The following is a 22,544-nucleotide window of genomic DNA, read 5'->3' on the forward strand; positions in this document are numbered from 1 at the left end:
AAATACATTGTTTGTTCTCTATCAAAATCTTTCATTTGCTAACTATGCCTATCAGTAGTTAGTGCCTTCAGTAGTCAGAATCTTTTATTTAGCTGGCAGTATTGGCGCTCGCTGTATTACGGTAGTTCGAGTAACGAAGATCTTTGAGAGGTAAGTGATTCATGAAAGGTATAGGTTATTGTTAGTCAGGGCCATTCTTTTGAAGGGATTATTGAAAGTGAGCCGGCCGGGGTGGCCGAGCGGTTCTAGGCGCTACAGTCTGGAACCGCGCGACCGCTACGGTCGCAGGTTCAAATCCTGCCTCGGGCATGGATGTGTGTGATGTCCTTAGGTTAGTTAGGTTTAAGTAGTTCTAAGTTCTAGGGGACTGATGACCTCAGAAGTTAAGTCCCATAGTGCTCAGAGCCATTTGAACCATTTTTTATTGAAAGTGAGATTGTGTTGCGCTAAAAATATTGTGTGTCAGTTTAGTGATGATCAGAATAAGTAAAGAGAAAACTGATTGAGTACGTTGAGGTTTGCTCAGCTGTTTGAAAATCAAATAACATGGAAGTTTACCAGCACAGTCATTCGTAATTTTTCAGGGGGATGTTTCTTACCCAGTCTGGTAAAATGGAAAAGAAAGGAAAGGGAAAGCACACGCTCCGGATATGTATGGTAACTAGATGTACGTCCTAATCTCCTCTCCCCTCTCTCTCTCCATCTCCTTTTCCCTGTCTCTTTGTCCATCTCTTCCTCCTTCGCCTTCTCTCTATCACCTTCACCTACTCTCTCTATCTTCTCTTTCCCCATTCTCTCACCCACCATCCATCATCTCCTCCCCCTTTTCGATGTCCATCTTCTCCCCCTCCCCCTCACCCCATATTCTCGTGCCCCCTCTCTCTGTCCATCCTCTTCTTTCCGCTTTCTATGTCCATTTCCTACCGCAGTTGTTAGCGCACTGGAGTCGCATTCGGAAGGACAACGGTTCAAACCCGCGCCCGGTCATCCATATTTACATTCTCCGCGATCTCCCTAAATCGCTTCAGGCAAATGCCGAGACGGTTCCTTTAATATGGCATGGCCGATTTCCTTCACCATCCTTCCATAATCCGAGCTTGTGTTCCGTCTATAATGACCTCAACATCAACAGGTCGTTAAACGCCAGTATCCTCCTCTCCAATTTCCTTCCATTCCTCTGTCTATCTCTTCTTCTGCCCTCTCTCTGATCTTGAGCCTTGTTTGTTTTTATTGAAAATTCACATTCTGAAGTAGAATTCTAATCATAGGCCGATAAACCATAAATACAAGTTTCCTTTCGCTAACTATTAAAAAATACAGCCTATGTCGGGCCGAATGTTCATTACACTATTGTTACATTTAAAGTAAATCGGCCAAGAACTTTTCGAGATTTTTGGTAATAACGTTTACCCTTTACATGTTGTTGTTGTGGTCTTCAGTCCTGAGACTGGTTTGATGCAGCTCTCCATGCTACTCTATCCTGTGCAAGTTTTTTCATCTCCCAGTACCTACTGCAACCTACATCCTTCTGAATCTGCTTAGTGTATTCATCTCTTGGTCTCCCTCTACGATTTTTACCCTCCACGCTGCCCTCCAATACTAAATTGGTGATCCCTTGATGCCTCAGAACATGTCCTACCAACCGATCCCTTCTTCTGGTCAAGTTGTGCCACAAACTTCTCTTCTCCCCAGTCCTATTCAATACTTCCTCATTACTTATGTGATCTACCCATCTAATCTTCAGCATTCTTCTGTAGCACCACATTTCGAAAGCTTCTATTCTCTTCATGTCCAAACTATTTATCGTCCATGTTTCACTTCCATACATGGCTACACTCCATACGAATACTTTCAGAAATGACTTCCTGACACTTAAATCAATACTGGATGTTAACAAATTTCTCTTCTTCAGAAACGCTTTCCTTGCCATTGCCAGCCTACATTTTATATCCTCTCTACTTCGACCATCATCAGTTATTTTGCTCCCCAAATAGCAAAACTCCTTTACTACTTTAAGTGCCTCATTTCCTAATCTAATTCCCTCAGCATCACCCGACTTAATTAGACTACATTCCATTATCCTTGTTTTGCTTTTGTTGATGTTCATCTTATATCCTCCTTTCAAGACACTGTCCATTCCATTCAACTGCTCTTCCAAGTCCTTTGCTGTCTCCGACAGAATTACAATGTCATCGGCGAACCTCAAAGTTTTTATTTCTTCTCCATGAATTTTAATACCTACTCCTAATTTTTCTTTTGTTTCCTTTACTGCTTGCTCAATATACAGATTGAACAACATCGGGGAGAGGCTACAACCCTGTCTTACTCCCTACCCAACCACTGCTTCCCTTTCATGTCCCTCGACTCTTATAACTGCCATCTGGTTTCTGTACAAATTGTAAATAGCCTTTCGCTCCCTGTATTTTACCCCTGCCACCTTCAGAATTTGAAAGAGAGTATTCCAGTCAACATTGTCAAAAGCTTTCTCTAAGTCTACAAATGCTAGAAACGTAGGTTTGCCTTTCCTTAATCTTTTTTCTAAGATAAGTCGTAAGGTCAGTATTGCCTCACGTGTTCCAGTGTTTCTACGGAATCCAAACTGATCGTCCCCAAGGTTGGCTTCTACTAGTTTTTCCATTCGTCTGTAAAGAATTCGTGTTAGTATTTTGCAGCTGTGACTTATTAAGCTGATAGTTCGGTAATTTTCACATCTGTCAACACCTGCTTTCTTTGGGATTGGAATTATTATATTCTTCTTGAAGTGTGAGGGTATTTCGCCTGTTTCATACATCTTGCTCACCAGATGGTCGAGTTTTGTCAGGACTGGCTCTCCCACGGCCGTCAGTAGTTCCAATGGAATATTGTCTACTCCGGGGGCCTTGTTTCGACTCAGGTCTTTCAGTGCTCTGTCAAACTCTTCACGCAGTATCATATCTCCCATTTCATCTTCATCTACATCCTCTTCCATTTCCATAATATTGTCCTCAAGTACATCGCCCCTGTATAGACCCTCTGTATACTCCTTCCACCTTTCTGCTTTCCCTTCTTTGCTTAGAACTGGGTTTCCTTCTGAGCTCTTGATATTCATACAAGTCGTTCTCTTATCTCCAAAGGTCTCTTTAATTTTCCTGTAGGCGGTATCTATCTTACCCCTAGTGAAATAGGCCTCTACATCCTTACATTTGTCCTCTAGCCATCCCTGCTTAGCCATTTTGCACTTCCTGTCGATCTCATTTTTGAGACGTTTGTATTCCTTTTTGCCTGTTTCACTTACTGCATTTTTATATTTTCTCCTTTCATCAATTAAATTCAATATTTCTTCTGTTACCCAAGGATTTCTACTAGCCCTCGTCTTTTTACCTACTTGATCCTCTGCTGCCTTCACTACTTCATCCCTCAAAGCTACCCATTCTTCTTCTACTGTATTTATTTCCCTTTACATATTACATATTTATTTACACTCCTGGAAATGGAAAAAAGAACACATTGACACCGGTGTGTCAGACCCACCATACTTGCTCCGGACACTGCGAGAGGGCTGTACAAGCAATGATCACACGCACGGCACAGCGGACACACCAGGAACCGCGGTGTTGGCCGTCGAATGGCGCTAGCTGCGCAGCATTTGTGCACCGCCGCCGTCAGTGTCAGCCAGTTTGCCGTGGCATACGGAGCTCCATCGCAGTCTTTAACACTGGTAGCATGCCGCGACAGCGTGGACGTGAACCGTATGTGCAGTAGACGGACTTTGAGCGAGGGCGTATAGTGGGCATGCGGGAGGCCGGGTGGACGTACCGCCGAATTGCTCAACACGTGGGGCGTGAGGTCTCCACAGTACATCGATGTTGTCGCCAGTGGTCGGCGGAAGGTGCACGTGCCCGTCGACCTGGGACCGGACCGAAGCGACGCACGGATGCACGCCAAGACCGTAGGATCCTACGCAGTGCCGTAGGGGACCGCACCGCCACTTCCCAGCAAATTAGGGACACTGTTGCTCCTGGGGTATCGGCGAGGACCATTCGCAACCGTCTCCATGAAGCTGGGCTACGGTCCCGCACACCGTTAGGCCGTCTTCCGCTCACGCCCCAACATCGTGCAGCCCGCCTCCTGTGGTGTCGCGACAGGCGTGAATGGAGGGACGAATGGAGACGTGTCGTCTTCAGCGATGAGAGTCGCTTCTGCCTTGGTGCCAATGATGGTCGTATGCGTGTTTGGCGCCGTGCAGGTGAGCGCCACAATCAGGACTGCATACGACCGAGGCACACAGGGCCAACACCCGGCATCATGGTGTGGGGAGCGATCTCCTACACTGGCCGTACACCACTGGTGATCGTCGAGGGGACACTGAATAGTGCACGGTACATCCAAACCGTCATCGAACCCATCGTTCTACCATTCCTAGACCGGCAAGGGAACTTGCTGTTCCAACAGGACAATGCACGTCCACATGTATCCCGTGCCACCCAACGTGCTCTAGAAGGTGTAAGTCAGCTACCCTGGCCAGCAAGATCTCTGGATCTGTCCCCCATTGAGCATGTTTGGGACTGGATGAAGCGTCGTCTCACGCGGTCTGCACGTCCAGCACGAACGCTGGTCCAACTGAGGCGTCAGGTGGAAATGGCATGGCAAGCCGTTCCACAGGACTACATCCAGCATCTCTACGATCGTCTCCATGGGAGAATAGCAGCCTGCATTGCTGCGAAAGGTGGATATACACTGTACTAGTGCCGACATTGTGTATGCTCTGCTGCCTGTGTCTATGTGCCTATGGTTCTGTCAGTATGATCATGTGATGTATCTGACCCCAGGAATGTGTCAATAAAGTTTCCCCTTCCTGGGACAATGAATTCACGGTGTTCTTATTTCAATTTCCAGGAGTGTATATACGGTCCTCGGAAATTTCAACTACCTTTTCTACGGTTTGTAGATGGGACTGACTACATAATGTTTTGAATGGGAACCCACGTCCGGAAACTTATCACTTCCGTTATACGATGGTTTCAGTTCATATATGTAACGCGTTCCCGGTTTCTAGGCGAAAGAGGGAAGTCTCGGAGTTGCTTATCATGTTATGCAATAGGGTACACAGAATGACCTGTACTAACTCCTATGGGCTATTTCTTGTCGGATCTTATGCAAAGTTTAATTTACCAGACTCCTCTAGAGATAGAAGAAAACCTGCTGGCACGAGTTCTGGCCGCTGCACTAGCAACTGAAGAGACACCAGGTGGGATGGAGGGCGCGCACCAGAACGTGCTTCGTATGTGCATTGTCTGTAACAACGTTGGTGGTCACCACACCGAGTCGCTGTTGTAATACTTCAGTGCTGTTCTGTACGTACAGTATGCAGGGTTCGTTTTTGTTTTGCAGTCATTTAAACACGTAACTCTTAAGTGTTAATAGAAACAAATATGCTTAAGTGATAAATGGATGTTTCGCTGTGCTTCCTTTCGGATCGTTACATAATGATTGTACTGCGTCACGCCTAAAGTGGACGAGTTAAACATCTGAACTGAAATCGTCGTACAGGGTTCTATCCAAAGTATTACGTGCTCACTCCCACCCACGTCTCCTATAAGTTTGTAACAGGAATTTCCGAAAACCCTGTCTGTTATGTTAATTAAAGAACAACTATATAAAAACATGTACGTATTCGAGTGCAATGTTATGTCAAAATTTCAAAGCATTCGGTATAGAATTTCCGGAGATTTAAGATTCTGAACAAACGAAAAATTACATTTTTATTTACGTGGATGTAAATGTTCGTTTGTTCAAAATTCGAAATCTCCGGATAGTGTCCACCGATTGCTTTGAAATTTTGCCACAACGTAGTATTCGAGTATGCACGCGTTTTTATGTATCACTGGAGTTCCATATGGTAGACTATATATAAATACATGTATAATATGTAAAGGGGATACGTTGTTAGCAAGAATCTAAGCCTCTGTGACCGAGCGGTTCTAGGCGCTTCAGTGTGGAACCGCGCGACCGCTACGGTCGCAGGTTCGAATCCTGCCTCGGCCATGGATGTGTGTGTTGTCGTTAGGTTAGTTAGGTTTAAGTAGTTCTAAGTTGTAGGGGACTGATGACCTCAGATGACTCCCATAGTGCTCAGAGCCATTTGAACCAAGAATCTAATGTCCCATTTTTTCACAATCTTAAATTTCCGAATTTCTTCGCTGATTCCTTTGAAATTTCGACATAACGTTGCATTCGAATTGAGCGTGTTTTTATATACCTACTGGAGCCCAATATTTTATTATATAGAATATATTGTGTATCTTTGTATACTATATGGCGCTCCAGTTGGTATAGAAAAGCACGCACAGATTGGAATGCAATTTTGTGTCAAAATTTGAAAGGAATCGGTGAAGAACATACGGAGATTTAGAATTCTGAACAAACGAACATGAGGTTTTTGCTAACAACGTTGCGCGTTTACATATTATTTATATATTTATGTACCATATGTCTCATATATCCAGCCGCTAACGCACGCTAGCTATGTAGCTCGTACCGTGGCAGAGAACAACACTGATTTTGTGCAATTTTTATCTGAACACTGCGTAATTAACTTTAAATCAGCTTCACTAATACAGGTTTAGTTTCATAACTTGTTATGCTACATATACTGCAAATCCTCTTTAGCATCTAAAGATTCAACTCCCAAAAAAGTCGTTTATGTAAATGGGGATGGAAAAAAGAGGGATAAAATTTACAGAATTCTCGAAGATAGGTTTGTTTCTCGAAATAATTTCGAGTTTATACATAGTAACAAACGTATAACAATGCCGAAAGCAGTGTTAATGTACTACAGATATTGGCAATAAGAAGTATTGTCGATGGAAGAAATGCGATACGCCGGTTATAAAACGCAAAAAACAAAATATTGCAACACAGACACTGAATTCGGAAGAGGTAAGTATACGTCGGGATTTTAAAATTTAAAGTACTGGCTTAGGATAAACAGGTAATTGAGAAGAAAAAATTGAAATATTGCATTAATTACGTAAGTACCTACAGTGTAATAAGGAAGTTCACAGAAGACACACTTATAACTCACAATTTGCTACGGAATACCTTTTAAGTCACACACAGCACTCACCAGTGTCTAAAATTTCTCAGAAATACTGATCTACACGTAACTACACAATGAAATTAGGGTTCAATAGCTTTTGAGCGAGAATACGGTTGCAGAAAGTTTCCAAAACGCATATATTAAGCATATTGTTCACAATATGGTAACAATATTTCGTGGCACTCGCAAATCTGCTAAGATACGCAATATAAGGGGTGATCAAAAAGTTTCCTCTTGAGGGCGTCGCTGCAGCGTATACGCAACGTAGCGCGACTCTGCTGCGTGTAGATAAGCACCGACATGTAGACGAAGGATTCGTGCGGCATTCGCGTCATCCGATCTATCTAGCACACTTGATCTAATTCAAATGAAAATTCAGAAGTAGGTATATATACTAGAATTAGTCAAAAGTGTTGAAACACCGCGAGAAATACACGGTTGGATGTAATAGAGATGCTAGCCAAGCCTGCAGGTTGCGCCGTTGCATCTGACCACGAATGATGTCCTCAATACCTTGCAAGTGTCGCTCATGGCCAGAACACTGTTCTATGTAGTTATGAATCAGTTATGCCGGAGTTAAATGGTTTCGAACTTGGCAAATAATTGGTGCTCATGTGGTGAGCTTCCGTAGTCAATGGACCCAAAATGTTTAGTGTTTAAAGAGGCAAGACGTCGAAGATCTATACCGCATACAGGGACAGCGGAGAAACATCATCCGCCAAGTCACAACGCTGAGGTGAGTGTTGATTGATCGTGACAGACGGTCACTGAACAGTATTCTGACGAAAAATACGAGGAGGACAGTTGCAAAAGTCGCTTCAGAACTGAATGGCGCACTCGCGAACCCTGTCAGCACCAAAACAACACGAAGGCAGCTCCATAAGCTGGAAAATGCAGGATGAACTCCAATCCCAAAAACACTACTCAGTTATCCAAACGCCCGCAACAGAAAATCGTGGCGCCGAAGTCACAAAATCTGGCCTAAGAAGCAATGGAAGAAAGTCATTTGGTCGGACTAGTCTTGTTTCACACTGTTTCCAACTTCTGGCCGAGGTTACGTCCCAGGAGTGAAACCTGGCGGGAGTACGGTGATGATTTGGGCAGCCATATTGTGGTATTCCACGGGCCCTGAAAGATCACTTTATTGCCAAGGATTAAGTGAACATTTTGGCTGAGCAGGTCCATCTCATCTGCATCGACATCTACACCTACATGATTACTCTGCAGTTCACAATTAAGTTCCTGGAAAATAATTCATCGAACCACCTTCAAGCTATTTCTCTAACGTTCCACTCGCAACAACGCGCGGGAAAAACGAACACTTAAATCTTTCCGTGCGAGCTCATATTTCTCTTATTTTATTATTATGGTCATGACACCCTATGCAGGTGGGCGCCAGCAATATATTTTCACAATGTGAGGAGAAAGTTGGTGTTCGGAATTTCATGAAAAGGTCTTGCCGCGATGAAAAACACCTTTGTTTCAATGACTGCCACCCTACTCGTGTATCATATCCGTGGCACTTTCTCCCTTATTTCATGATAATAGAAAACGAGCTACCGTTCTTTGAACTTTTTGAATGTGCTCCAATTCTATCTGATGCGGCCCACATCTCACAGCAATACTCCAGAAGAGGACGGAAAAGTGTAGTGTAAGCAGTCTCTGTAGTATTCCTGTTACATTTTGTAAGTGTTCTGCCAATGTATCGCAGTCTTTGATTTGCTTTGCCCACAGCAAAATAACCGTTGCGATTAGGACAGTTTAAGTTATTCGCAATGGCAATCACAAAGTATTTAGTTGAGTTTACAGCCTTCAAATTAGACTAATTTATCGTGTAACCGAAATTTAGCGGTTTTCTTTTTAGTACTCTTGTCGATGACTTAACACTTTTCATTATTTACTGTCAGTTGCCACTTTTTGCACTTTACAGATAACTTGTCTAACTCATTTTGCAATTCGTTTTGATCATCTTGTGACTTTACAAGACGGAAAATGACAGCATCATCTGCAAACAATGTAAGAGAACTGTTCAAATTGTCCCCTGAATCGTTTATACAGATCAGGAACAGCAGAGGGCCTATATCACTTATTCGAGGAGCGTCAGATATTACTACCGTTTTACTCGACCACTTTCCGTCAATTATTACGAACTGCGACCTTTCTGACACGAGGTTACGAATGTAGTCTCACAACTGAGGCATGCAATTTGATTAGAAGTCGCTTTTGAGGAGCGGCGTCAGAAGTCTTCTGAAGTTATAAAAATATGGAATTAATTTGACGTTTCATGTCGATAGCACTCATTACTTGGTAAGAATAAAGAGCTAGTTGCGTTTCATAAGAACCATATTTTCCGAATCCATGTTGTCAGCTCGTCAACGAATCGTTTTCTTTGAGTTTATTCACAATATTCGAGCACAGTATATGTTCCAAAATCCTACTGCAAATCGATGTTAGTGATATGGTCCGTAATTCAGAGGATTACTCCTAACTCCTTTCTTGGATATTTCTGTGACTTGGTCAGCTTTCCAGTCTGTGGGTGCGCATCTTTCTACGAGCGGGCAGTTGTATATGATTGTTAAGTTTGGAGCTAATCGGCATACTGTGAAAGGAGCCTGACTTGTATACAATCTGGACCGAAGGTATTGTCTTTCTCAAGTGTCCTAATCCGTTTCGCTACACCAAGTATATCTACTTCTAAGTTACTCATGTCGGCAGTTGTTCTTGATTCGAATTAAGGGGCCTTTACTTCGTCTTCTTTCTGAAGGAATTTCGGAAAACAGTGCTAGTAAGTCTGCTTTAGAGGCGCTGTCATCAATAACCTCACCATTGTTATCGTATCGGTCATGGACTGTGCGGCTGGTCCCGGCGGAGGTTCGAGTCCTCCCTCGGGCATGTGTGTGTGTGTGTGTGTGTGTGTGTGTGTGTGTGTGTGTGTGTGTTTGTCCTTAGGCTAATTTAGATTAAGTAGTGTGTAAGCTTAGGGACTGTTGACCTTAGCAATTAAGTCCCATAAGATTTCACACACATTTGAACATTTGTTATAGTATACTGATCGTACTGAATGCGCCTCTGCCACTGGTGTGCTTTACATAGACTACAATCTCTATGGGTTTCCTGCCAGATTTCTAGACAGAGTTTCGTTTTGGAAACTAGTAAAAGCATCTCGCATTGAAGACCGTGCTAAATTTCATGGTAGAATATTTGTTCCCGCCCGCATCTCGTGGTCGTGCGGTAGCGTTCTCGCTTCCCACGCCCGGGTTCCCGGGTTCGATTCCCGGCGGGGTCAGGGATTTTCTCTGCCTCGTGATGGCTGGGTGTTGTGTGCTGTCCTTAGGTTAGTTAGGTTTAAGTAGTTCTAAGTTCTAGGGGACTTATGACCACAGCAGTTGAGTCCCATAGTGCTCAGAGCCATTTGAACCATATTTGTTCCCCAGTGGTGATGCTGCATTCCAAGAAGACAGGACCCATATTCACTCGGCTCATGTGGTCCAAAGCTGATTTTGCGAGCACGAGGATGAATTTTAGCATCTCCCCTGCCCACCACGTTCGTCAGTCTAAATATTATTGAATCTTTGCGGTCTGGAGAACAGGGTGAGTGATCGCTATCCACTTCCACCATTGTTACCTGAACTTCCCACTATTTTGCAGGAAGAATGGTACACAATTTCCTTCCAAACCATACAAGACCTGTTTTTATCAATTCCGAGATGATACGAAGTTGTTCTGAATGCCAACGGCATTATGTACCGTAATGTATTTTGTTTTTGGTGTGCCGGCCGGTGTGGCCGAGAGCCGGCACGGTAGCTCAGCATGTTCGGTCAGAGGGTTAGCTGCCCTCTGTAACAAAAAAACTGAGTTATTCGATCAACAACGAACTTATACGGATGTATTACGACGTCCGCCCCGAGCAGATTCAACGAACAAGAGCGAACAAAATGAGATTTTAAAAAAAGCGGTTCTAGGCGCTTCAGTCTGGAATCGCACGACCGCTACGGTCGCAGGTTCGAATCCTGCCTCGGGCATGGATGTGTGTGATGTCCTTAGTTTCGTTAGGTTTAAGTAGTTCTAAGTTCTAGAGGACTGACGACCTCGGATGTTAAGTCCCATAGTGCTCAGAGCCATTTGAACCATTGTTTTTTTTTTTTTTTTTGGTGTTGACATATTTTTGTCCACTCCCTGTATTTAAATACAGGCCTACATATAAAATGGACGGATTTTTGACGTATTGTTAGTTGAATGTGTGACGCCGCAATCCAGCGTCAGCTTAGAGTCGAAATAGGGAAAATCATCGACCACTAAAAAGGTACATCTTCCACTTGAGGCAGCTAACAATGCAGTGATGACTTCACACTCAGAATATCGTAAGTGTACTACATGGTTTGTAAAGAAAGTGGAAATAGCGATGTCCAAGTCTTTAAATAGCTGAGAACAGAACGATTATCTTTCGTTGTGTCTCTTACGAAAATAATTAAGTTTCAGAGCCTACAATTAATTTTGTTTTGTTATGCCTTTCCCACCGACTATCCTGCTCGTTTGACAGCTCACACTCGGCGACAGTAAAAAAGCTGTCATTTTACCATTACATCTAATCTTGTTTATGCATCAGAAGTCTTGTGCTTGCTTCGAAGAATTAGTAATGTTGTGTGATTTGTTAAAAAATGTGACTGTCAATCACCCAGAAATTTGCAATTCATGCCTGAGAAATAAGAGTAGCGGATCTTTTCAGACTCAAGTGACTTGGAACAGTTACGAGTGGCTGTGGCAGGGCAAAATGTGGCTCATGCAACAGGCTGACGCAAACTCGTCAAGGGTGAACAAATACGGACAGATAACCAGCGGTGTTTAATTCCCCGCTTGAAGCTGCAAGTACGTTCTGCGGTTCTTTGTCTACACAGAAAGAGCACATCGTAATAACTAATAGACGTATGCGGGTAGTGGAAGTCGGTAAACAGTTCAGTAACAGGAATGTTTTACCTGTGAAAAGAACTCGAGATATATAGCTAAACAAAACAAATGTGTCCACAGTGGTCATTTGCTTATTTTATACACTGCAAATAATCGGAGAGCGCATTCTTCAGTAATACGCTAACATTATTCTAAACATACGTTACTGTTTACCGAGTTATAAAATTTGAAAAAAAAAAATTAGGCTAAGGTTCGCAGAGGAGCTACTGTCTGAATTCCTTTCTGTTCGACGAGAGATTTTCGCGAACGGCGCATAAAACAGAGACTGTATTTGTGTGGGTATATAAATACTCTTTGGCGGTCAGAGATATGAACGCCGGAGGCCGCGATGTAGGGAGACAGCCGAGGCGGAGCGCTCTGTCGAGATGCTGGCACTGGCTGCGCTGTCTGCTGCGCTCGTGCTTCGCGCGACGCGCAAGCTACCGCCCACCGCCCCCGCCGCCCCCAATGCCCGTGGGGCTGCTGCCGATCCCCGAAGGCCCCGCTCTACCGCAGCTGCCAGGTAAGTCACACCAGTCCATGTCCAACTATTTCGTTCGTACATCACTCAGTTTCATTTTGATTGGTTGAAAAATAGCTATCGTGAAGAAATTGAGAGAAGTGTCATAGTATCACATGTTCAATGAGAATCAGTTTACGTTTCTTGGAGAATTCTGATGCACCAGTTCTTTCCGAAGGACCATAAAGTCATATAGCAGGAATTTGTATGCAACGAACATCGAAATAAACAAGATGGAATTATTGTCACCAACATTTAGTCAGTCACCTGACTGTGGCTCAGCGTAAGATAGCCAGGAGGCGGCCTGAAGAATTTGAATGTCATAACATTGCTAGTAAGACCGATTTCATTGAAGAGTATTATGGTTTCTGTACTTGTATTTCACAGGCATCTTAATACTTTACATTCGATATCTGGAGTGAACTTCGCTTAAAGCTTTGAAGAGGTATATGCAAGAGTGTTTCGCGTGTTTGCATCAAGTGTCAGAGTTATTATGTTCTCTTTCGACTTTTGTTATAGAAAATGAAGTGGTAACCACCGAAATTTTTAGATTTTGTACTGCATTTCATCGTGTTGCCCAGTATATAGTCTCCTATATCGACTACTTTAAAATAAGCACTATGGTTTAGAAGTATATGTATTGCGAATGATATGACAGATTGTCATATATAAATCTGTCTGCAGGCGATATTGCTCGAAATGCATATACATTCAACGGATTTATTGGCAGCACACTACCGAATTTATCCAGTGCTTATCTCGTACATACGGTATATAGTCATAGAGGCCACGTAAATTTGCCCCATGGTCCTATGTCTTCATTACATTGCATCTCAATATTAACTGACACCTAAAATGTCTTTTACAATTATGACAAGTATATTAGCCCTCTGCGGTACTTAGGTCTACTCATGAAAAGTTATTTTTCTTCCACTGATAAACTTTGGTTTGCAGCCTAAGCAGCAACAATTCATCACCACAGCTGATAATAATAAATAAATGAGTGAAGCAGAACAAATGCGAGGAATATTAAAGATTCAGTTTTAGTGCAAAATGTATACAACAGTGGCATCCCAACATCACATGACTATTTATGTTTGATGGTGGTGACATGCCTTACTCCATACATATTTCCACTCTGTGTGCGAAGCGATTTACCGCAGCCGAAGCGACTTTTACTGAATGCTTCTCTACACTTCACAGTAACACATACTCATACATGTCACTATTTTTCAACATAGTCACCATGTCTCGGTGATAGAAATTCGCTCCTTGGTCACGGAGCGATTCAAGAGCCGATGTATGAACGTCCTCATCATTGGAAAATCTCTTTCCTCTTGTTATTCGTTTAGCTTTCCGAATGCCTGGACGCTGTAATCTGTAGTCGATTAACATACCCCACGTGTTTGGTGCTGTGCTCAAATTGTTGGCACGATTGCACTTGCTGGATACGACAATGCATTTCGTCCGTACACAATCAGAACTTCGCCTCGAATCTGCGTGAAATTTAGACGTCGTACTGTCCTGCGTATTTCAACTTTGGACTACGTTGCGAGTTGTCATGCCATTTCACTCCCACGCAGTGGCGTATCTGTTATCCGTGCAACGGCAGAACTGTGTCAGCAGGAAATGCGGAACATGTATTCATTTTATGATTTCTCTACGTAATAATTGTACGACACCAGTTAACAGTTAGTACAGAAACGAATTCAGTCGTCAATGAGTTATGCTGGCAGAATACTTAAAATGCCTGAGACAATTTCAGAATTTTATCCCACATAATTCATCATGATATTAAATGTATGATTCATGAAACCAAGAACAGTCTTAACTTTCAGTTAACAGCCGCACCGAAATTTGTATAGGGAAAAAAGCTAGTCAATCTGTGAGGTTTCCACGGTGCAGTTTCTAGCCTGGTCTTCAAAGATGGAGCATTACTCGCTACAAAAAATTATAGAAAAGCATTTAATGTATAGTACAGCAAGAAGAACTGCCCAGAAAGCTGAAAAATAAACAAAAAAACGTTTTGCAACAAGTGTCATCTTAATTGGAAAATATTTATCACCGTGTGTAGAAACATTGGAGAACCTCGGTCGTTCAAGTCACAGAGAGCAGGAGAAGATTATCGAGAAGAAATTGTTCGCGAAGTGGAAATTGTGCGCGACGGTGTTCGATTGCGTGGGAGAATATTCATTAAGTGCTTTTCATCTTACTCACGGAATGCACTCTTGGAAGGATTCATTACGGTATCAGTAGTTACATCCTTATCATTAACAATACGTGACACCAATGAGGCCAAATGATTTTGAGCACAGGGTTTACTACCGTCAATCGATTACATTATAACTTACGGATCAAGACCGGTAATCGTCACTGTGAACATTTGCTATGAACTTAAAATATTGCCGTGCGGTGTAGGTTAATTTTCATAAAAAACTGAACAATAAATTTTGACCTCAAGTTCCACATCTAAAAATACACAATTTATGTTTGTGTATCACCTCTACAATTTTGACTCTAATCGTTTGGAACGTCCTATACTGAAGCTCCCTCCAGTTCCTTAGCAAATTTATTGCTTGTACGAGATGTTTTTATCCTAGTTTGATCTTCATTGTCTCGACGTAAACAATAACTAGACAGATAGTTGAAACACAAGCTATGTACTGAAAACATTTTTTTGAAATTTTACCAGAACGTCCCCGCAAGATACTTAACGATTTCTTTACGTACTTCCCAGCTGACATTTTTCAGCTTTTCCGCCTCTCTGTCTGACTGTCTGTCTCCCTCCCCTCCTTTTGTCTCTCTCTAGCTAAGCAAACCAGATTGTGGCTATTCGTGCTATACCTAGTTGTATACCCTGGTTGTTTCCAGTTAGCCTGTATCCTAGCATAGGACATAGAAATATTTTATAAAAAGTCAGCTATTCCCTAATATGCTGTCAATGAATCGATTTTACTATTTTCTGTACCTACAACAAGGGGTCCACGTGGTGCTTGCACTTCAAATCCCCATTGACTGTTGCGTCCAGGTATTTGTATGACTTTTCTGACGCCATTTGTTTCTCATTGTGCAATTAAAGCCTACTACACTCCCTTCGCTTTGTGAAATGCACTGCTACACATTTATCAACATAAAGAGCTAGTTGTTAATTTTTGCAGCAGCCTGATACTTTATCTTGACGTGACTGTACATTCTTACAATTCTTATTATACAACATTTCCTCGGAGACAGCCGCGACATCTGTGAATAATTTGAGACTATCCTCTAACAAGTGGAGTAGGTAACGGCCTTGCCGCAGTGGATACACCGGTTCCGCTGAGATCACTGAAGTTAAGCGCTGTCGGGCGTGGCCGGCACTTGGATGGGTGACCATCCAGCCGCTATGCTCTGTTGCCATTTTTCGGGGTGCACTCAGCCACGTGATGCCAACTGAGGAGCTACTCGACCGAATAGTAGCGGCTCCGGACAAAGAAAACCATCATAACGACCTAGAGAGCGGTGTGCTGACCACACGCCCCTCCTATCCGCATCCTCCACTGAGGATGACACGGCGGTCGAATGGCCCCGATGGGCCACTAGTGACCTGAAGACGGAGTGCTTCTAACAAGGGGGGGGTCTACTTGCGGGTCACCAATGTTCATCAAGTTTTGCAAGGACGTTCTATATCGGAAATAAAGAGATATGTATTTCCTCTTTGTGCTAGACACTCCCTACTTTTTGAAAAAGACGAGGTGAAAGTTGATGACGAAAAATCGTCTAAGAACAAATATTTTTATTAATATAATATGAGGTCCAACGTTAATAATGTTCGAATGATTAAGTTTTTGTGTTTTCATGCTGTAGCTTGGGTATAGGTCATTCCGTGTGTCTAGAAGAGCGTGTTCGGTGGTCGAGCGGTCACGGCACTGGGCTACCCAACCGCTGATCCGTGTTCCATTGTTGGTCGTGCTTTTATTTTCTTTTCATTCGATATGTTTCCGGTGTACCTGATATTCTGATAATGGTAATACCTTTCTTTCCTTTTTTTAAGTGGAACATCAGGAGGTTTGATGGATAATCACATACGTATATACAAAGTATTGACAATTATTTTCATCTGAGAGATGAAGCGCAAGATAGGATTTTCGTAAATGACAATGCTCAACCAACACGCACCGTGAAAGTGATACCACCAAAATGTACCTCTCTGTGTCAACCGAGTGACGTCTACTTTTTCCGAAAGGTAAGAAATTCCGTCATACGACTTCAAAATCACGCGACATCACAGCAGGGCAGAGAAATAAGAAATAGGACGGATGCTACCAAAATTCATGCGTTGGTACGTAACCAGCTTATCTTTCAAGATATGCTTTTATACGCTTGGTACTCATCCAGATAGATATCTGATAGATCTGCTTTTAGCTACGTGAATTAGGTAAGTTTTCCACGGACTTTGTACCCGAAAACTATTCAATACGGCGAGATTTCTTTCGTTTGCTGCGCATACTTCTAGAAATATTTGATTCGGTACCTCTAGGTTATTTATTCGTTGCGCCCATCTAATCTCTAGCATTCTTCTGTAACACTACATTTCTCCTCATTAGCTCCTTTCTTAGCTTGCATTTATCGCGAATCTCTCGCCCAGCGCAAACTCCCAAAGAAGAAAGCGTAGGTGGCCGCTTTATATACAAGAAGAGTATGAGAACGGAACCACAAAATTACAGATTTATATCCTTAACATCGGCTCGCTGAAGAATTATAAAACATATTCTGATTTCGAATATAAAAAATTTCCTAGAGAACGAACAGCTTATATCCTCCAACAAACAAGGTTTTAGAGACCACCGCTCGTGTGAAACTCAGCTTGCACTTTTCTCACATAATATCTTGCGAACTATGGATGGAGGGCAACAGGCAGATTCCACACTCTTAGATTTCTGGAAAGTGTTTGGCACGGTGCCCCGCTGCATACTTTTATCGAAGGTTCGAGCATACGAAATAGGTTCCCAGATATGTGAATGGCTCGAAGACTCTTTAAGCAATAGAACCCAGTATGTTGTCATTGACAAGGGTATCACCAGGAAGTGTGGTGGACCGCTGTTATGTTCTATATACGTAAATGACCTGGCGGACAGGGTGGGCAGCCTTCTGCCATTGTTTGCCGATGATGCTGTGGTGTACGGTAAGGTGTCGAAGTTGAGTGACTGTAGAAGATACAAGATAACCTAGACAAAATTTCTGGTTGATGTGATGAATGGCAGCTAGCTCTAAATGTGGAAGAATGTAAGTTAATGCGGATGAGTAGGAAGAACAAACCTGTAATATACAGGTATAGCATTAGTAGTGTTCTGCTTGACACAGTCACGTTGTTTAAATATCTAGGTGTAACGTTGCAAAACGGTATCAAATGGAATTAGTATCTGAGGACTGTGGTAGGGAAGGCGAATGGTCAATTTCTATTTTTTGGGAGCATTTTAGGGAAGAGTCATTTGTAAAGGAAACCGCATATAGGACGCTGGCGAGACCTATTCTTGAGCACTGTTCGAGTGTTTGGGACCTGCACCAGATGGGATTAGAAGAAGGCATTGAAGCAATTCAGAGGCAGACTACTTAATTTGTTACCAGTAGTTTCAAACAAGAGGTAAGTGTTATGGAGATGCTTCGGGAACTCATATGGGATTCAGTGGAGGGAAGGAGACGTTCTTCTCAAGGAACACTATTGAGAAAAGTCAGAGAACCAGCATTTGAAGCTGACTGCAGAACGATTCTACTGCTGGCAACGTACATTTCGCGTAGGGACCACGAAGATAACATACGAGAAATCAGGGTTCATGCGGGGGCATATAGACAATTGTTCTTATCTCGCTCTGTCTGCGAGTGGAACAGGAAAAGAAACGACTAGTCGTGAGAGGGTATCGTCCGTAACGGACCGCACGGTGCCTTGCGGAGTATCAATGTAGATTTAGATTTCCAAAGCTTACCTGTATTCTCTGTCGTCCATGTTTCGCTTACGTGTAAGGCTACATTAAGAGTTAGAAACCAGTCATAAAGCTTCAGGACTGTCGCGTAAATAAATACGCTTCACGTTAATGTGAAAACTGAGTTACTGAGAAATATTTTACGAGGGGTGTTTGAAAAGTACGTGCAAAGTCCGAGAGATGGCACAACCGACGCGTATCGAGGTAATGTTTAGTAGCGTCTTTGGAAAGAACGGACACCAAGTTTCAGCCATATTGGTCTATTTCTTTGTGTTTGGCATTCTTGTGAATCAAGGAAGTCGAGTGATTGTCAAAAAATGGACGAAAAATAATTTCGTGTGGTGATTAAACATTAATTTATGAAAGATAAAACGCCTCAGGAGACTAAAGAGAAGCTTGATAAACTTTACGGTGACTCTGCACCTTCGATTAGAATAGTTTGTAAGTGGTTTCAAAATTTTCGGAGTGGCCATATGGGCACAAGTGATGCTGAACGTTCTGGACGTCCTGTGGAGGTTACGATTCCAAAAACTCATTGATAAAATCCATGATATGTTGATGGATGACAGAAGAGTTAAGGTGCGTGACATTGCTAGTGCTGTGGGCATCTCGAATGAATGGGTGCATAATATTTTGCATAAACATTTGGACATGAGAAAGCTATCCGCAAGATAGGTTCCGCGATTGCTCACGCTTGACCAAAAACGGAATCGTGGGTGAAGTGTTGCAAGGATGGTTTGCAGTCTCCGCCACACACCGTCAGGTGGCTTTCGGAGTATGGATGTAGATGTAGATGTACAGGAAGAATCCGCAGGACTTCAAGCGTTGTTTCGTCACTGTTGATGAAACATGGATAATTACTATACTCTTGAGACCAAACAACAACCCAAACAATTGGTTACGAAGGGAGAATCTGCACTAAAAAAGGCGAAGACCATTGCTTCGGCCAGAAAGGTTATGGCGACTGTCGTTTGGGATTCACAAGGGACAATCCTATCGACTATCTGGAAAAGGGTAAAACTATTACAGGTGCATATTATTCATCGTTATTGGACCGTTTGAAAACCGAGCTGCAAGAAAAACGCCGGCGATTGCACCGCAAAAAACTCCTTATCCATCACGACAATGCACCAGTACACACCTCAGCAGTCGTGGTGGTCAAATTAAAGGAAATAGGATTCCAACTCGTTTCACATCCCCCCGATTCTCCAGACTTGGCTCCCTCGGACCACTATTTGTTCCTCAATTTGAAGAAATGGCTGGCGGGACAAAGATTTTATTCAAACGGGGAAGTGATTGCAGTAACTAATAGCTATTCTGCAGACTTGGGCAATTCCTATTATTTGGAAGGGATCAACAAATTAGAACATCGTTAAACAAAGTGTATTAGTCTAAAAGGAATCTATGTCGACAAATAAAAAAAAAAGTTTACTCCAAACACGTAAGTAGTTTTTATTTTTGTACAGACTTTTCAAACGCCCCTCGTACGTCCCTCGAGTATTTACCGTTGCGACAGTGCCATACGTAGTGCAGACTGAGCAGCCCGGCTGGTGTTTCAGCGGACGCGGCACAGACGCGGGCGCGCCGGCCCGGCTCCCCGAACAAGCTGCGGCGCAGCTCCCCGCACACCGTGGAGGCCATCGTCCACGCCCTCCGCCAGCTCGAGGTCGTCTGCGGGGACGCCACCCCTGAGGACTCGCGCCAGCGCGGCTGCGGCGAGGCCATCTGCATCACTTGACTCTGCCGTCCCTCCCGAGCTCTGCACCACGAACGAGCGATGGAAACTGCTTTGAAATACAGCGCATGATACCGTGAAATGCTCGCTATTTCTTTAGTTCATCCATGTTACGTGGAACTGGATGAGGTTTGAGACTGTCTTACGAATTGTACGAGGGTGAGTCAAATGAAAACCTTAAATTTGTAATGACAAATCGAAATTTCGCGCCGTTATCCTGTAAGTTGGTAAGCGTGCTACAAACAGCGTGCAGAATGGCCTGTAGGTGGCAGCAAAGTGCAGATGCACACATACCGTCGCAGTAGCAGTATAATGATGGCCGCCCCACTTGCGACTTGCACCAGGGAAGAACAGCGTTCTGTTATTCGGTTTTTGCGTAGTGAAGGTGTGAAACCTATTGAAATTCATCGACGAATGAAGGCTCAGTACGGTAATGAATATTTGTCATAGCAGCAAGTCTACAAATGGAGTAGAAAGTTCGCAAACGGTGTGATTTCAGTGGAAGATGCTCCTCGTCCTGGTCAGGCACAACGTGTTGTGACTCCACAGAACATTGCAGCAGTTGAAGCCATAGTGAAGGAAAACCGCCGAGTGACACTGAATGACATTGCAGCATGTTTACAGATTAGTCATGGGTCACCACACAACATCGTGCATGATGTGCTCCAGTTTTACAAAGTGTCTGCAAGATCGATGCCACGGCAGCTGACTCCTGAAATGAGAGGACGACGTGTTGATGCTTGTGAAGAACTTCTTCGGCGCTTTGAAAGAGAAAGTGATGGCTTCCTTGCAAGAATCGTTACTGGGGATGAAACCTGGGTTCACTTCCACCAACCAGAAACGAAGAGAGGGAGCAACCCAGACCTTGCTCCAAGTGATTTCCTTATGTTTGGACCACTCAAAGACATTGGAAGGAAAGAAGTTCCGTTCTGATGAAGAGATACGCAACACGGTGCATGAGTGGTTGCGCGGACTACCAAAAGAATTTTTTTCTAAAGGAATGTATACACTTTGTAAACGCTGGAGGACTTGCATTGAGCGTGGGGGAGATTATGTTGAAAAGTGATACAGCTTTGTACCACTTCTGCACAATAAATAATATTTAAAACAATATTTAAGGTTTTCATTTGACTCATCCTCGAATAAACAACAAGTGTTTCCACTACAGTAATATTTCATTAATGATGTTTAGTTTGGCGTGGCGCTTTTCAACAACATGCTGCCACTATAACGTTTTCCTCTTCTTCTCCTCCTTTTTCTTCTTTGTCCCGTTCTGCATCTTCACGGATTCGGCAAGCTAATTTGCAGATTCGACAATGTCAGCGGTAGAGGATGGACGGACGCCCTTCCCATCACCATCCCTTTCCTCCCAGAGACGGACCGTGTACCCCGGCTCTCTGCCACTACAGTCATCCCATGAGAAACTTTGCAAACATTTGTCTAAATCAGTCAATAAAATTCTTCTGGGCCTGTGTCCGCACTGTCAATGTATAAAATTTCCACCGTTTTGGCCACTCTCCCTCACGTTCTTTATTTTTTCCTTACTACTGAGTGTGGGAAAGTTTGCTTCTTATACTCTTTTTTTTCATTTCTTGTGTGTGATGCAACTGAAGTGCTACCAACTTAGTGGCTGGGATTCTGTGATGCAGACGAAACGCCAACAATATCTTTATTTATATCTTATAAGGACTGCAGCCTCATCGTCCTTAAGCTCTTATGACACGTTGGTTACTGGGGTTGATGTTATTGAGGGACTTCAGTGATGGCACGAGGCACCCTAATACACTGCCAGCACTGGTGCGTGACAAAGCCCGTGTATTTCAGGTGTCTCGAGTGCGGACGCAAGAGTTCGACCTTATCCAGCAAGTTCTGTGTGGTATGTATGATCGGTTCTTGCACAGTGGGTTGGTTCAGCTCAACATGTAGATCGAGGATTCGTTTCCACTTCGGTGCCCCCAAGATGAGACTCAAACACCGGTTCTGAAGTCGTCGAATGCGTCGGAAATTGGCATGCTGGTAAGCAGACGGTACAGATGCATGGTGAGGCAAAATATATGCACCCGTTTCTCCTTGACATATTGGTTAAAGAGGAGTTTACTGTCCAGGACGAACCCCTAGTGTTTGGCATGGTCATCCCATTTCAGTTCTCTATTCTGAAGGCCCAGGCTGTCACGCAGGCAGGGCGTCAACATGTAAACAAAACAGCGCGTATCTTGGCAGCGTTAAGGGTAATGGTAATGTCTGCAGCCCATCGTTCGCTGACAACGAGCTGTTGCTGAAGACGCATAACAACAGTATTCGCTCGATGAC

Source organism: Schistocerca piceifrons, chromosome 1, assembly GCF_021461385.2.
Source record: "Schistocerca piceifrons isolate TAMUIC-IGC-003096 chromosome 1, iqSchPice1.1, whole genome shotgun sequence".
NCBI lineage: Eukaryota > Metazoa > Arthropoda > Insecta > Orthoptera > Acrididae > Schistocerca > Schistocerca piceifrons.